The following is a 17,120-nucleotide window of genomic DNA, read 5'->3' on the forward strand; positions in this document are numbered from 1 at the left end:
CCGAGAGCTCTTCAGCCAATAGGAAGCGGCGTTGTTACAGCTCTTTCCAGCATCTTTTAGTGTGCGCCCTCCTCCTTAGGCCAGGCGGCGCCGCGCCTCCGTCGCTTGGTAACGGCCTAACTCGCGGAAGAGCCCTTGCCCCTTCTCTCCGCTAGATGACAGTAGAAGGTCCGCGGAACAACAGGTGCAGCGGAGCGTGCACACGCCGGCTTCCTGGCCCAAGGGACCGCGCTCTGCCTCCGCACAGGGAAACCCCAGAGGCTGGAACGAGAATTGCATATCTTTTCTACCCCGGATTCTAAAGGTGAGAAACTCTAAGGAAGGATAATGACCTCAGGGAGGAAAATACACAGGTCATATACATCTTAAAAAAAAAAAAAAAAAAAGAAAGTCCCCTCTAAATATTGTATTCTTTTGGAAACAGATTAGGTTTCTTAAATTTTAACATCGAGTAATATTTAAAAACATATGCTGCAATCATTAACTGTGGACTGCATAGTTGTTATTACAGAAAATAGAGAAGTGATGACAAATGGGGTGAGAAAACATGTGAGAAGCTAGGGAGACAAGGAGTAAGGAAAGGAGAGATAGGTTTTCTAGGAGCTGAAGGGAAAATAAGACACAGGAATGGAAATAGCCAAAGCATCAAGAATAAAACTTATCCTCTTGCTATTATAAATCGCCACCTGTTGTAACCCTTTTCGGGAGGTTTTCGTCTTTCCCAGGAGTGGCGGCATTTTCTGGAGCAGCACTGTCTAAGAGAGCTTTCTGCAGTGTGGGAAATGTTGCTTGTCTGCTCTGTTCAGCATGACAGCCACGGGCTGTGTGGCTACTGTGACTAGGGAGCTGAATTTTAAATTTTTAGGTAATTAAAGTTAAATAACTACATGTGACTAGCAGCTACCATATTGGACAGCAAACTCTGGATGATCAAAATCTTGCTCCAGATAGACCCAGTATTTTCCTCGGTCTGCATAGGTCTGACATCTGTATGATTTCAGTTGCCTAATTCAGAGAAATAAATTGAGATCTGGTAGGAGTTGTCTAAAATCTGGTATGCTTATCTGAAATCTAGCTGATACCTCCTTTTCCCAGTGAATCACTTAGGCAGATAAATTTTAGGACCTCTGTCCTTTTTCACATTCTCTGACAAGGTATTGACTTGTAATGTTTTGAAATCAGTAGTTAAATGTATCTCTGTGTTACAAGTGTTCTCAAACACATTTTATTTATTTATCTATTTGATTTTTATTGAAGTATGATTAACATAAATGTTTCAGGTGTACAACATATTGATTCAACAATTCTGTATATTACCCCATCCTCACTATGCTAAGTATAATCACCATCTGTCACCCAACAACATTATAATGATAATATTGACTATATTCCCTATGCTATACTTTTCATGCCTGTGACTTATTTATTTTATAGCTGGAAGACAAAGATATTTCCATACGGTTGTGTGATGGACTGCTATAAGAAATACATATATTTGTGTGTGGGCATAAAACATTTATCTACCTTATTAGTAATTTTTGTAGGAAAGGACCAAGTTCAGATTACTCAAATTATATGTATTTACTAGAATATGAACTCCATAAATCAGAAGATTTTGTCTGTTTTGTTCACTGATACATCCTGTGCCTTGAACAATACCTAGGACATGTTAGATGTGCATTAAATATTTTTCAAAAGAATGTTTTGTTGAACTCTTTAGGTTAAACTCAAGAATATTTAGAGTTTATATTATTTCAGGACTGCATTTATTTATATAAAATTTCTATTGTGCAAACAACTGGAAATTATTTTAGATTTTTTTTTATTGGTGTTCAATTTACTAACATACAGAATAACACCCAGTGCCCGTCACCCATTCACTCCCACCCCCCGCCCTCCTCCCCTTCCAACACCCCTAGTTCATTTCCCAGAGTTAGGAGTCTTTACGTTCTGTCTCCCTTTCTGATATTTCCCACACATTTCTTCCCCCTTCCCTTATATTCCCTTTCACTATTATTTATATTCCCCAAATGAATGAGAACATATAATGTTTGTCCTTCTCCGACTGGCTTACTTCACTCAGCTATTTTAGATTTGAAAATTTGGAATTTACACTGTAACAATCAATGGTAAATAAATGATAATTATTCCTGAATTTATGTTGGTAATGTTGGTAAATGAGTCTGTTGATTGAAGTAATTCTGGGGTTGAGTACAGGGAAATAACATCTCAGGATCTTTCTTTTTTGTCTCTCAGGATCTTTCTTTTTTTTTATTTATTTTTTATTGGTGTTCAATTTGCCAACATATAGAATAACACCCAGTGCTCATCCTGTCAAGTGCCCCCCTCAGTGCCTATCACCCCCACTCCCCGCCCACCTCCCCGCCCACCACCCCTAGTTTGTTTCCCAGAGTTAGGAGTTTCTCATGTTCTGTCTCCCTTTCTGATATTTCCCACTCATTTTTTCTCCTTTCCCCTTTATTCCCTTTCACTATTTTTTATATTCCCCAAATGAATGAGACCATATAATGTTTGTCCTTCTCCGATTGACTTACTTCACTCAGCAAAATACCCTCCAGTTCCATCCATGTCGAAGCAAATGGTGGGTATTTGTCGTTTCTAATGGCTGAGTAATATTGCATTGTATACATTAAACCACATCTTCTTTATCCATTCATCTTTCTTTTTTTAATTTAAATTTATTTTTTATTGGTGTTCAATTTGCCAACATATAGAATAACACCCAGTGCTCATCCCGTCAAGTGTCCACCTCAGTGCCCGTCACCCAGTCACCCCCACCTCCTGCCCACCTCCCCTTCCACCACCCCTAGTTCATTTCCCAGAGTTAGGAGTCTTTCATGTTCTGCCTGCCTTTCTGATATTTCCCACTCATTTTTTCTCCTTTCCCCTTATGCCCTCTCACTATTTTTTATATTCCCCAAATGAATGAGACCATATAATGTTTGTCCTTCTCCAATTGACTTATTTCACTCAGCAAAATACCCTCCAGTTCCATCCATGTCGAAGCAAATGGTGGGTATTTGTCGTTTCTAATGGCTGAGGAATATTCTATTGTATACATAAACCACATCTTCTTTATCTATTCATCTTTCGATGGACAGAGAGGCTCCTTCCACAGTTTGGCTATTGTGGACATTGCTGCTTATAAACATTGGGGTGCAGGGAATCCCTGGGTGGCTCAGCGGTTAAGCGCCTGCCTTTGGCCCAGGGTGTGATCCTGGAGACCGGGGATCAAGTCCCACGTCGGGCTCCCTGCATGGAGCCTGCTTCTCCCTCTGCCTGTGTCTCTGCCTCTCTCTCTCTTTCTCTCTCTCTCTCTCTCTCTCTCTCTCTGTGTGTGTGTCTCTCATTAATAAATAAATAAAATCTTAAAAAAAAATAAACATCGGGGTGCAGGTGTCCCGGCGTTTCACTGCATCTGTATCTTTGGGGTAAATCCCCAGCAGTGCAAGTGCTGGGTCTAGGGCCGATCTATTTTTAACTCTTTGAGGAACCTCCACACAGTTTTCCAGAGTGGCTGCACCAGTTCACATTCCCACCAACAGTGCAGGAGGGTTCCCAATTCTCCACATCCTCTCCAATATTTGTGGCTTCCTGCTTTGTTAATTTTCCCCATTCTCACTGGTGTGAGGTGGTATCTCATTGTGGTTTTGATTTGTATTTCCCTGATGGCAAGTGATGCGGAGCATTTCCTCATGTGCTTGTTGGCCATGTCTATGCCTTCCTCTGTGAAATTTCTGTTCATGTCTTTTGCCCATTTCATCATTGGATTGTTTGTTTCTTTGCTGTTGAGTTTGTTTTTTTTTTATTTTTTAATAATAAATTTATTTTTATTGGTGTTCAATTTGCCAACATACAGAATAACACCCAGTGCTCATCCCGTCAAGTGCCCCCCTCAGTGCCCACCACCCAGTCACCTCCACCCCCTGCCCTCCTCCCCTTCCACCACTCCTAGTTTGTTTCCCAGAGTTAGGAGTCTTCCATGTTCTGTCTCCCTTTCTGATATTTCCTACCCATTTCTTCTCCCTTCCCCTCTATTCCCTTTCACTATTATTTATATTCCCCAAATGAATGAGGCCATATAATGTTTGTCCTTCTCCGATTGACTTACTTCACTCAGCATAATACCCTCCAGTTCCATCCACGTCGAAGCAAATGGTGGGTATTTGTCATTTCTAATGGCTGAGTAATATTGCATTGTATACATAAACCACATCTTCTTTATCCATTCATCTTTCGATGGACAGCGAGGCTCCTTCCACAGTTTGGCTATTGTGGACATTGCTGCTATAAAAATCGGGGTGCAGGTGTCCCGGCGTTTCATTGCATCTGTATCTTTGGGGTAAATCCCCAGCAGTGCAATTGCTGGGTCGTAGGGCAGATCTATTTTTAACTCTTTGAGGAACATCCACACAGTTTTCCAGAGTGGCTGTACCAGTTCACATTCTCACTAACAGTGCAAGAGAGTTCCCCTTTCTCCACATCCTCTCCAACATATGTAGTTTCCTGCCTTGTTAATTTTCTCAGGATCTTTCTGAATTACTTTTTTTGAAAATATTTTTTAGAATTTATTTATTCATGAGAGACAGAGAGAGAGAGAGAGAGAGAGAGAGAGGCAGAGTGAGAAGCAGGCTTCCCACAAGGAGCCCGATGTGGGACTTGATTCCGGATCCTGGGATCACACCCTGAGCCGAAGGCAGATGCTCAACCGCTGAGCCACCCAGGCATCCCATCTTTCTGAATTACTTTTTCTTATTTTTAATTTTAGCACTTAACAAATTTTGAAAAAAACAGTTACTTTCCCCCTCAGTTTTGTTATAGTTGAACAAAAATACTATTTCTGTTGTTACTGTTATGTGTTTGTAGGAATCTGTAATACAGAACTCTTAACTTTTGAGATATAATATTAAAATCTAAAAGGTAATTTCGATGAAAGAGAATGAAGTTTATTCACATGTGTCATACAGATGCCAGTTTTAACATAGGAACCAAGTCTTAAATTGCAATAATTTAATATGACATCACTTTATAAGCAGAGATTTCCAAATTAGATCATATGTTACTAGCAGCTGTTCTTGCTTGGTATTAAAAGAGTTCAATATATGCTTAAAATTTTAACTGAGATTGAATCAGGATGGCCAACTGAGAATAAGTTCTAGATCTCCCAATTCCTCCCATCTTTTCCAAATCTAAAAATTACAAAAAATTTATACAAATATAAAAATTCATGTGCATCCATGCACATACCTGAATGTTGAAAAACATGAAGGGGTGCTCTCAATGGACCAGACATTGTGAGAATCCTTGAAAAATAGGAACCAGGTGGGATTGGATTGAAGGTAGACAAACAAAAGTTGCATAACAGAGGCTTAGTGCAGAAATGCAGCTGGCTCTTGGGGGTGTTCTAAGTACACAGAAAAGAACTATCGGCATGAGTAGGGTCTTTGGACAATGTGTGAGTTATTGATTGAGGTACTGCTATAGGAAGAAACAGGTCAGCCTCTCAACCTTACTCCCACTTGTGCATGCAGTGGGTAGCAAAAGAACTTGGTCTTAAAGGGGACAGGGGCAGTCCATAGAGGTACTTTTGCTGAAAAGCTGTGATGGCTTTTTTTTTTTTAATTTTTTATTTATTTATGATAGTCACAGAGAGAGAGAGAGGCAGAGACTCAGGCAGAGGGAGAAGCAGGCTCCATGCACCATGGAGCCCGACGTGGGACTCGATCCCGGGTCTCCGGGATCGCGCCCTGGGCCAAAGGCAGGCGCCAAACTGCTGCACCACCCAGGGATCCCTGTGATGGCTTTTGATACCTGGGAGGAAGAGAGAGATTTTACGTCTTGAAGACTGATATTAACTTACCTTGTCAAGCTGCACATGCACCGTTCCTCCTTCACAAACCCTCAAGGCAGAGTGAAAAAGAGAAAATCTATTAAATATATAGGTTAAAAAGACACTATTACCTTCCAAAGAGAATAATAAGACTCGAAAATGGCTTTTTAACAGAAATGAGGAAAGCCATAAAAAGTTGAGTAATGTGGGCAGCCCTGGTGGCTCAGCGGTTTAAGCATCGCCCTCCTGCCCAGGGCCTGATCCTGGAGACCCCGGATTGAGTCCCACGTCGAGCTCCCTGCATGGAGCCTACTTCTTCCTCTGCGTGTGTCTCTGCCTCTCTCTCTCTCCTCTTTGTGTATTTTCATGAATAAATAAATAAAATCTTAAAAAAAAAAAGTTGAGTAATGTCTTAGAAGGAGCTACCCTATAATTCTATACCTAGCAAAATATCCTTCAGAAATGAAGATAAGATAAAAATGCGTTTAGAAAACAAGCATTGAGATAGAAGATCACCACCAACAAACCCACACAAAGAATTGTGTGTTATTCAGGCTAAAGGAAAAATGATCCCAGATGGAAGTACAGAAGTGCAGGAATAGCTTAAGAGCAATGAGAAAGATAAACAGAAGGTCAGTATATAAACTCAATTTCATTATAAATATCATCTAGAATTTTAAAGATTAATTTTGTTTTAATTTTTATTTATTTATGATAGTCACAGAAAGAGAGAGAGAGGCAGAGAGAGAAGCAGGGTCAATGCACCGGGAGCCCGACGTGGTTCGATCCCGGGTCTCCAGGATCGCACCCTGGGCCAAAGGCAGGCGCTAAACTGCTGCGCCACCCAGGGATCCCTTCATCTAGAATTATAGATGGGAAAATTTATAATAACAAAAAATTAAAGACCTACTAGGAATAAATCTATGATAGTGCAAGATCTCTGCATACCAAACTATATATGATTTCTGAGAGGAATTAAATAAAACCTAAATAAGTGGAGAGCTACATCAAATTAATGGCAAGGAAGACTTAAGAATGGAAACATGTCAGTTCTTCCCAAATTGATGTATAGATTCATTGAAATCCTAGTAAAAATCTCATCATTTTCTGGTAAAAATCAACAAGCTGATTTCAAATGCTATATATAATTGCAAAAGACCAAGAATAAACAAGAGAATCTTGAAGAACAAAGTTGGAGGGCCTATTCCTACTATATATTATCTCTTATTATTAAGATAAAATAATTTTTAGAATAGAATGGTATGGCTTTGGCTGTAAGATAGACTAATGGGAAAGAATGGAGTCCAGAAACAGATCTATGACTTGATCTATGACAAAAATGATACTACAGTGCAGTTGCCAGGTAATGATCTCAGGGTCCAGGGATAGAGCCCTGCCTCTGGTTCCCCACTCAGTGAGGAGTCTGCTTGAGATTCTCTCTCTCTCCCTCTGCCCCTCCCCCTGCTCATGTACACTCTCTCAAATAAATAAATAAATAAATAAATAAATAAATAAATAAATAAATCTTTAAAAAAAAACTGGGCAGAAAAATAACTTATCATAAAGAAAAAGATTGCTTAAATAGTATCTCATTAAAATTGATAAGTTTTAAAAAAATTAGCTATGAATATGTTTTGTATCATTTTCATCAACTGACACTTTAAAAAAATTTTAATTTTGTGACAAGTGTAGATTCACATGAAGTTATAGGACATAAATTTAGTTCTATACAGTTTTATCATACATGTGTTTCATGTGTCCACCACCACAGAGCAGTTCCATTAACTCAAAGATCCCTCCTTTTGTTTTTTCATAACCATTTCCTCCTCCCTTCCACTTCATCTCCCCAGGATCCATTTTTTTTAACCATTACTAATTTTTATTATAACCATGATTAAAATAACTCTAGTTTAAACAGTGGTTCACAGTATTTATCCAAGTAAATCGAATAAATAGTGCCTACATACCTAACAGAAAATGAAAGTTTCGTAGCTCTGGAGGAATTAATTTCCTCGCTTATGAAGAAAGAGATTAATAAACAATGCAACACATTGTAGAGGGAAGAAATAATGTTTTCACTTTGAAAATTTTAAGAAAAAACCTTTAACTGTTTGTATTAATCACAAGCACTATACTACTTAGACGTTTCTAAATAGATATGCATTTGTGATACTATGTTTTTCTTTAATATAAAAGGGGCATCTACTTCTTTTTTTTTTTTTTTTTCCATTTCCATGTCATTTCATCCTCTGGAGACTGCCTGTAGTTCCGTCTTTTCTCCAGTCTGTCTCTGTGTAAGGTTTCTTCTAGGCAGAGACTCCTAATTGATGACTACTATTCGTTCTTCCTTCTCCCTCAGATGCACAGAGCCCCAGTTTTTTACTGAGCACAATGTAGCTAAAAGATGACGATTCCCAGCCTCCTTTGCAGCTAAGTGGGGCTGTGCATATAGTCCTGACCAATGAGATATACATTAAAGAACAGATGGGACTTTGGGGGAAATCTCTTGAGAAAAGAAGGCTATTCCTCTTTTTCTTCCCTTCTACATCCTGCTGCTTAAATTTTGAGATGGCTGGAAGCTTGAGCTGTCATTTTAAAACATAAGAAGACATGCTCAACATGCTCAAAGGTAAATAGCAACATGGAAGAAATTTGGATTTCTGACAGCCATGGAAACTTCAAGCCTGCCTAGGACTCCTACCTCTGAATTTCCTTCATATGTAGGAGAAAGAATTTTATAAAAGACACTAGGTATTTTCACTTTGCCTCCCCTACATTTCACTTTGATGTAGGTAGACATTGCTGGTTATGGCTACATACTATTCCTTGCACGAATATACTGTAATTTATTTAACCAATCCCTTATTGATGGATAATTAGGTTCTTTACAATTTTTTAAATTATAGATATAGGTATAATTAACATCCTTATAGATATATTTTGCTGCCTGTGTGGGTATTTCTATAGTATAAATAACTAGAAATAGATTTATTGGGTTATGGAATGAGCACATTTAACATTTTGAGAAATACCACCGAAAAGATACTAACTTACAGCCCCATCAATAGAGTGCCCCTTTGCCTACACTCCTACCATTCCTGAATTCTTAAATAATCTTGCCATTCAGACAATGTTTATCTTTCTTTTCTTTGATTACTGATAAGGAGGAACATCTTTTCATATGTTTATTGACCACTTGCATTTTCTATTGTAAGTTGCATTTGCCTATTTTTTCTTTTTTTAGTTATGAAAGTATAAATGACTACCATTTCATTGTACAAAACTTAAATGGTACACAAGTATAAGAGCAAAGAGAGACACTCTTCTTCATTGCTTCCCATCACATTCCACCACCCACCGTTTTATGTACATCCACCTAGTCCTCTTCCTTACATTTCCATATAAATATACATACTTATATAAGTGCTATTTATATATAAATAGGACCATATATATGTACTGTTTCACAGCTTGTTTTTCTTTTTTACAGCTTGCTTTGTTTTTTTTTTTTTAAATAGGATTCAGTAAAACGAAAAACCCAATATTTAACTGTTCCCTTATTTTTTCTCTTGCTATTACATTGCCAAAGTAAATATCTTTTTCATATATTTGTGGGCATGAGTGTGAATTTCTTTGGATGGAGTTGCATAAGGGAAATTGTTGGGTCAAAGGATGTGCCTTCTGATAGATCCATCCTAGCTTTCCAAAAAGTCTGCCTAACTTTCTACTTTCACCAATTATATGGTAAGTGCTCATTTCTCCATAAACCTCACCTACATTTGATAGTTTTCTCTGATGGACAAAAAGGAAAAAAAGAATCATCTTGTATTTCCCTGGTTCATGGTGAGGTCAAAGTTATTTTCATATTTATTGGCCATCTATAGATTTATCGAGATTGATTGTATCCTTTACCTATAATAGTTTTCTATTGGATTATTTATGGATATATATTGTTTTTTGTTCAGCATCTCTTTCCCCATATCTGGTAACAGAATTCTTATTTATTATGGGGAACCCATTCCCTGTGTCTTAGATGATGAGTACATGACCAGGCCTGGCCTTCCTGAGTCCTGCAGCTCCTTAGCCACAGTGATGAAAGAACAGGCAGGCATGTTATTCAAGACAGGCTAAAAAGAACTTTCAACAGAACTTCCATGGGGACTATTGGAAAGAAGCTTCTGCAGAGATCCCACAAACTAAGGACTATGTAAGCCTGAATTTTGTGCCACGTGCAGAGTCTAAGGAGAAACTCAAGCGGCTAGCAGAAAGCAATGAGAACTGTTGTCCTGTTGTCATTTTTCTGGAGGCCCTAGATCCAGCTGTGCCTAAAGCCTCCCCTGCTTCTGAACTTTAAAGTTTTGTGAGCCAATAAAGTCCCTTTGTTGTTTAAGGTAATTGAATTGGGGGCACCTGGTCGTTCAGTGGTTGAACGTCTGTCTTTGGCTCAGGTCGTGATCCAAAGGATCTTTTTTAAGAACCTATCTTTAAAATAAAGATAATTGAATTGGGTTTCTGACCTTATTAATATATGTTATTTGTATTTTTTATTGATTTCTAGAAAAGTTTAGGATGTTAAATTCTAGACTTACATTTTATGCACTGTATAGGTTAATAAAATAAGCATGGCCTTCCACAAAAATGACACCAGCTATTTGAATCATAACATATTTTTGTGGTTTATCTATACTTATGTACTAATTAGAACTCTTTTTTTTTTGTTTTTAATTCAGTTTTTAAAAACTTAATTAGGTCTTGTGTATTTTTATAAACCTGAAACTATTTATAATTTTAGTTGTCAATGAGAATAGGTTCTGTGTCTCATATATGTTACATCTAGACTTACATGTATACAAATTTAGATTTAATTGTTTAATATCACAAATTGTTCCTTAGTTGCCACATGCAACTGTTGTAAAAACTGTGATAAATTTTGAATAGTGGATATAAGGAGTTCAAGAAAATGAACACTTTGCTCTACTGGCAAATATTTCACTATTCAAAAACTCTACTGTAGTCATTGTATTTGAGAGGAAAGAAATGATGATCTAATTTTTTTTCCTAATTATTTCTCCAACTGAAATTCTCCCCACAGTCTGAAACAATAACCATTTCTGATTTGAGTAATGCCTCAATCTTCAATTCTTCACTTGGATACAGTCATCTTTTCTTCCATGTCTACAGGGCAAGAGATATGACAGAGCTTTTTTTCTGGAGCCTGAACGGTGTGAATCACAGCAGCAGATATGTAACATTGTGAGTTTCCCGGTGCTATCACTGAGCCTGCTTTCCTGAGTGACAGAAATGTCCATGTGATTTTCACTAAATTCATAATTTTGGGTTTCTGGTTTATGGGTCCCTGTAAGATGTAGGAAGAGGGCACGGGCCCCTTACCTGGGTTGGAAAGTGGTGTGACTTCTCTGGGAGCATGAACTTTTAAATTTTGTCTGCCTGGTCACTCTAACTGCTAGCTCTAGGTCAGAGTTTATAATCCAGGAAGTCTCCAAGAACATGAAACTCCTTCAACAGTGTTTCCACAGTAAATTATGGCCCAGTTCAGGTTCAGAAATTGATAGGATGCCAATTTGTCCCCTATGGTGTTAGTCCAGCAAATCCAGTCAAATGGTGGGATTTGGGTAAAACATGGAGCTTCAACATCTGGAGATGTGATCACACTTGTACTCACAATGTTTCCTGACCTTTAGATTTGAGTAATAGTTTTGGTACATTGAAATTTCTTATTTGTTCAAGGGAGAAAAACGGACTAGTTTAACCAAGAGAAACTCTTGTATCAGTGAGCCTACACAACCTCCAAAAAATGAAGCCTCCATTTAAATTTACTTTCTGGAAATTTCCTCTCCATATCTGAGAATTGTAGTCAGAATTCAGTCTAGAGATGATTCAAGATCTCTCTAAAGCTTGATATCTAAGGAAAGCCATCTTAGATTTCTTTCTAAGTCAGTATGAGAGTACATACACTTTGTTTATTATTTTTTAAAGATTTTATTTATTCATTCATGAGAGACCCAGAGAGAGTGAGAGAAAGAGAGAGAGAGAGAGAGACAGGCAGAGGGAGAAGTAGGCTCCATGCAAGGAGCTGGATGTGGGACTCAATCGCGTCTTGATCACCACGCCTGATCACGCCCTGAGCTGGAAGGCAGTCGCGCTCAACCACTGAATCACCCAGGCATCCCCATAAACTTTGTTTAAATCAAAAGCCTGACTTATGGCCCACCAAGCATACATTAGTCACCTGCTTTGTAAATGAATAGCCTAAAGCAAAACTGTCTTGTCCTTAAGATGTTGATCAACACTCCTCCCCTCTGCATTCCTTGTTAAAGTTTGTGATTCTTGCCTATATGTTAATCTATAATCTTATAAGCTTTTACAGGTTGTATAAAAGGACCTGACCCTGCAAAAACTATTCACTCTCTAGAGCACTTTCTTCCCTGTGAAGAGTGTTCCCTGGGCATCTGTCCTAACTCAAATAAAACTTTCTTTTTAGAGATTCTAAAAGGTTTGTTCATTTTGTGTCAACAGCAGTACTGTAAAAATAACACCAAAGTAACATTATCTATTTATTTGATTACTCTTAGCAGTCCAAAACCCAAACAAATTTAAAATGTCCATATTTGGAGTGTCAGTTGTATAAATATTAGAGAATTTATATAAGCACTATGTGTAAATTGTATCCATTCTATAACACCCCCCCACAATTTTTAAAAATCCTAATGTAAGTTTTATTTGTTATTAGGTATTATAAACCAGAGCAATCTATAGCAAGTTTAGGAATATAAAAATAGTCGCTTACTAAGGCTATCAACCACTGAATATATTTAATTTTATTTAAGTTCCTCAGTTCTACTTCAGTATTTCTCTCTTCTCTCTCCCTCCCTCCCTTGCTCTCTTTCTCTCTCTTTCTAAACATATATTGGATATTCTAGCATTTTAAATGACATTCGTACCAATACTATTTCAGAGAAATACAAATATGAACAATCAAAATTACCTACATGGAAGATGGCTTGTCATATGCTAGAGTTTAAAAATTTTGTTTCCCTTAGCCTTACTGGGAGGAGGATCTATGTAAAAACTTTCTTCAGTCCCCAGCTGTTAGGCTTCTCACCAGAGTTCAGGAGGGCGGTACTGTTTCCTCAAGATGGTGTGATAATGGGGTATTACAAAGTTCCTGGTGTGAAGCAAAGAGATAACAGCCAGAAAGTTAATTAAAAAGAGTAGATTTGTTTTAAGGAAAAGGGTAAAGCCTTTTCCTTCCCTATATTTTTAAATCTTCTAGCTCCCACCCTCACAAAGACTTAAAACAATAGAGTCAACAGTAAGAATGACACCTTTATGTTAACTGTTATGAAATATCTTCTTTTGTTTCCTTAATGAAACATTTGTCTCCATCTTCCTCTACCTTCTCCCATGGGTAAGAACTGACAAATGCATTGTCTGAGTGGTAGTACATTTAAAAACAAATCATCTCCTCTCCCCCAAAGTTCCTTTTGTGTATCATTTTAGGCTGGCCAAATGAGGGACTGCACTGCTATACTGTTTGGAATCTTAAGGCATTAACAGTGTGATAGCCCTAAAGGAAATATTGTCTTTTTTTCACTACATTTCTCTGGGTTAGCGATATCCTAACAAGGCAGAAACTCTGAAATCCCCATTAAGGAACAATAGCTATAATTTTATTAATTCCTTGGATGTAGTCATTTCACATAGACGTTCTGCCCAGCATTCCTTACTGTAACCTAGCAGTATCCTGTCATGAGGCTTATTTCCTACATTAGAAGGGAAGTTAAAAAGAGAAAGGACAAAGAATTGTGATCTTGCACATAATTACTGGATCATCAGAAATGTTGAATCAAATAAGGATAAAAGAGGAAGGTTTTTTTTTTTTTTTTTTTTAAGATTTTGTTTATTTATTTATAGGGACACAGAGAGAGAATGAGAGGCAGAGACACAGGCAGAGGAAGAAGCAGGCTCCATGCAGAGAGCCTGAGGAGGGACTCGATCCAGGGTCCCCAGGATCACACCCCAGGCTGCAGGCGGCGCCAAATCGCTGCACCACCACCGGGGCTACCCAAAAGAGGAAGTTGTTAAAAGTGAAGCACACTGTCAAAAATAAAAGAAAATAACTAGGGAAATAAATGACTATTTGTTAGAAACTGATATGCAATTAATTGAAATCGTTTTTTGAGAAGGGATTAGTGGTAAGAAAATAATTATATATAAATACATGTTATTTATTTATGCCCTTTCTCATTTAAAAAATACCATGGTAGCAGATATTTGTGTAAATGTCTTCCTAATTAAAAAAACATAGTGAAACAAAGTAGTGGCCTTTCCTTCCTGAATTAGTTTAGAAATGGCATTGCTTCTCATCTGTCTGGAACAGTATGGGTATACTGACACCTCACATTCATTATTATAATAACCTTTTAACTACAGAGCATTTCACATTCTTTTGATTCTTACAATAGCTTTGTTAGATTTATGACCTAACAAGGAAACAGTACGAACTAAGTGACTTGTTTAAAGTGGCATCATTTCTGATTATTAGACTGAAGTTTCTATTCATTTAGGTAATGCTGGAACTCATTTCTGCTGCTTGAACTCACAGAAGTTTTCCAAAGTCCTTTCCACTTACAAGATCTTTTCTTTGGTCTTAGCAAATATACAAATGGATCACAATATTTTTATTTTTATATTTTTATGGTATTTTTATAGTTGAATAGTATAATATTTTTAGCCAAACCGTGCTTTTAAATATAGAAATTTAGAAATAGTGGTAGGCAGATGTGCTAAACACTCTTGGCCCTGCAGATCTGATGTTCATTCTCCTCTTCCCTGCTCTGTGTCTTGAGAGTGAAGGTCATCAGTGGACTTCTGGTTAGGTTCAGCAGGAGATGTGAGTGTGGGGAGAGTAAGATTAGGTATTTATTCCTCAGCTTCTTTCCCTGCTAGGCCAGACTGGCAGTAGCTATCCTCTTTAACTGAAGGTGTAACAGATCTTGTGGGCCCCCACCTATGTTTAGCCCTCACCACTCCTTATACATGGTGGTGGCTCCTTCCTGTGTAAACACCTGCCACTCTCTGCCTGAGGCCTTCTTCTGGCCATGCGAGCATGCCCAGCCCATGCACAGGGCAGGTCAGTGGTGCTACATAGTTGTTCCCCAAGGAGCAGCTCTTAACCAATGATGTATGGGAATTGGTGGATAACACTGCAGCTTCCTCTTCCATAGGTCAAGGCAACTCTGCACTGTGTTCTTTATCATCTCTCAGGGGTTCCTATCAAGACTGAGCCCCAGCTGCACTCATTGGTGATCTCCTGATCAATTTACTTGATATTGGCCTCCTTCCCTGTCCTGTCTCACCTATCCCCTTCCTGTGCCTCCTGGGATTGCTTCCTAAATAAGATTCTTGTGGTGGAATCTTAGCATCAGGGTCACCTTCTGGGTGACCCCACCCCAATAAAGAAGCCACACTTCTTGTCAGGCAGCTATCTCCTACAACCACAGCTTACTTTGTGGGTTCCAAGAACCTCTTTCTTTCTCTCCTTGCCGCTTCAGGCCAGACTTCATCGTGGACACCCATTGTTGCTAGCCCCCAGGTGATTCACCATCCTATGTATACACAGCTGTAAGACAGCTGGGCACTGTTATCTTTAGGCTGGGCAGCTAAACAGTAGGTACTCTTTTAGTTCAGAAGAAAATTAGAATAAGAAGAGTGAACATCTAGCAGTCTGCCACAGGGGCACACTTCAAATTCTAAAAAGTTTTGAGACATATTGCATAAGATGATTAAATGATTGAAAACAACACTAATCAAGTTGACAATGATTATAATGCATTGGCCACCATAATATCAATAAAAGCATCAGGGTCATCTACATGATGGCTATTGAGAAGATCTGGTTCTGCTTTGGCTGTGTTCCTCTTCTTGGAGGCAGAGTTCTTGCAGTGTCTCTGTGGTGCCAGTCTGACAATGTGCTGTCCTAATACACTTAGTTACATTACAGCAAAGCAGCTCCTACACCCAGCTGCCTGATGTGCTTAGTTTCACATGTCAGGCACTGCTGTGACAGGATTTATACTTATTTGTGGCAAAAATAATTTTTTTACACATCAAGAAAAATTTGAGGGATTTGATTTCTTGAACATAGTAAGTGAAAATCCCCATGTTAGGTATCTGAGAGGAATGAAATGAATAATAAATAATCCCTTCCCTCCAGAACCCCAACTTTAATTGTGATGGAGGATGGGGGAAGAAATTTGGGGAAATTTGGGGTGGGAAGAAATGATGACCAGTGTAAGTGTCAGGATACTTTGTTAATATGTTAATTATAGGAATGCCTGGGTGGCTCAGAGGTTAAGCATCTGCCTTTGGCTCAGGTTGTGATCCTGGAGTTCTGGGATCGAGTCCCACATCAGGATCCTTGTGTGGAGCCTGCTTCTCCCTCTGCATATGTCTCTACCTCTCTCTGTGTCTCTCATGAATAAATAAATAAAATCTTAAAAAAATATATTAAATATAGTGGGTTCCCAATCCTACCTTGGCTTATTGAAATTACACAGGGTGCTCTGAAGCATAGGGTAATGGGGAAGAAATAAAGGGGTACCCTTGAGGGCCAGGAAAGAGCAGAAATTCTGGAGCACTGGAAAGGGGATAGAAGTTGGTGGGCCATAGGTTGTAGGGACTCTTGTTTATTTTGTGGTTGTGTCCTGATAGGTAAGACCTCAGAAGGATGGCTGGATGCTGCCTTAGGGAGGCTCCCCTGTAGGTACCAGGGTTTCTAGTTGAGGCAAAGCTCCCTTTCAGCCCTATCCTATTTAGGCTTAGCATTGGAACAGAAAGCCTAACATTTCAAGTTGGGCAGTAAGAATATCACAAGTGATTAATATAGGTGAGAGATTAGAAGTCTTTCCCCCATTTTCTGATGCATGCACTTCTCTCAAATTCTGGTGTAAACCAGGGAAGTAAGGGGACCTCAATTATGATTATGATGGACTTTCTTGCCAGCTCAGGGGAGCTAATATTGGTCTTAAACTGATAGAAAGAAAATAAAGATAAGAAAAAATTTTGGACACCTAAATGCCATGGCTTAAGATTGAATGTGTTCCTTGCATAAATGAGACAAAAAGCAGAATATGACAAGGTTTCTGCAGGAGGCCAAGCAGAGTAGCATAGGTATAATAAATCATAGCATATTATTAGCTGTTTGGGAGCATTGTGTTTCTTTTTCAGTTTTTTTCCAGGCTAGGGA

General features: G+C 38.5%; 1 protein-coding gene across 5 annotated transcripts in view; it reads left to right on the forward strand.

Annotated features, from left to right (window-relative positions):
• The first annotated feature begins 95 nt into the window (after positions 1–95).
• Positions 96–17,120, forward strand: part of ENTPD1 (ectonucleoside triphosphate diphosphohydrolase 1) — a 131,725-nt gene continuing 114,700 nt past the window's right edge. For 2 of the 5 annotated variants that reach the window (XM_038578351.1, XM_038578345.1), the window contains exons 1-2: positions 98–304; positions 11,033–11,104. The gene's annotated coding sequence lies outside the window, so the exon portion shown is untranslated. Of the gene's footprint in view, positions 305–11,032; positions 11,105–17,120 lie in introns of all 5 variants that reach the window. The other 3 variants (XM_038578354.1, XM_038578353.1, XM_038578349.1) reach the window with 3 other exon arrangements.

The sequence above is a fragment of the Canis lupus genome, chromosome 28 (genome assembly GCF_011100685.1).
Source record: "Canis lupus familiaris isolate Mischka breed German Shepherd chromosome 28, alternate assembly UU_Cfam_GSD_1.0, whole genome shotgun sequence".
NCBI classification, from domain to species: Eukaryota; Metazoa; Chordata; class Mammalia; order Carnivora; family Canidae; genus Canis; species Canis lupus.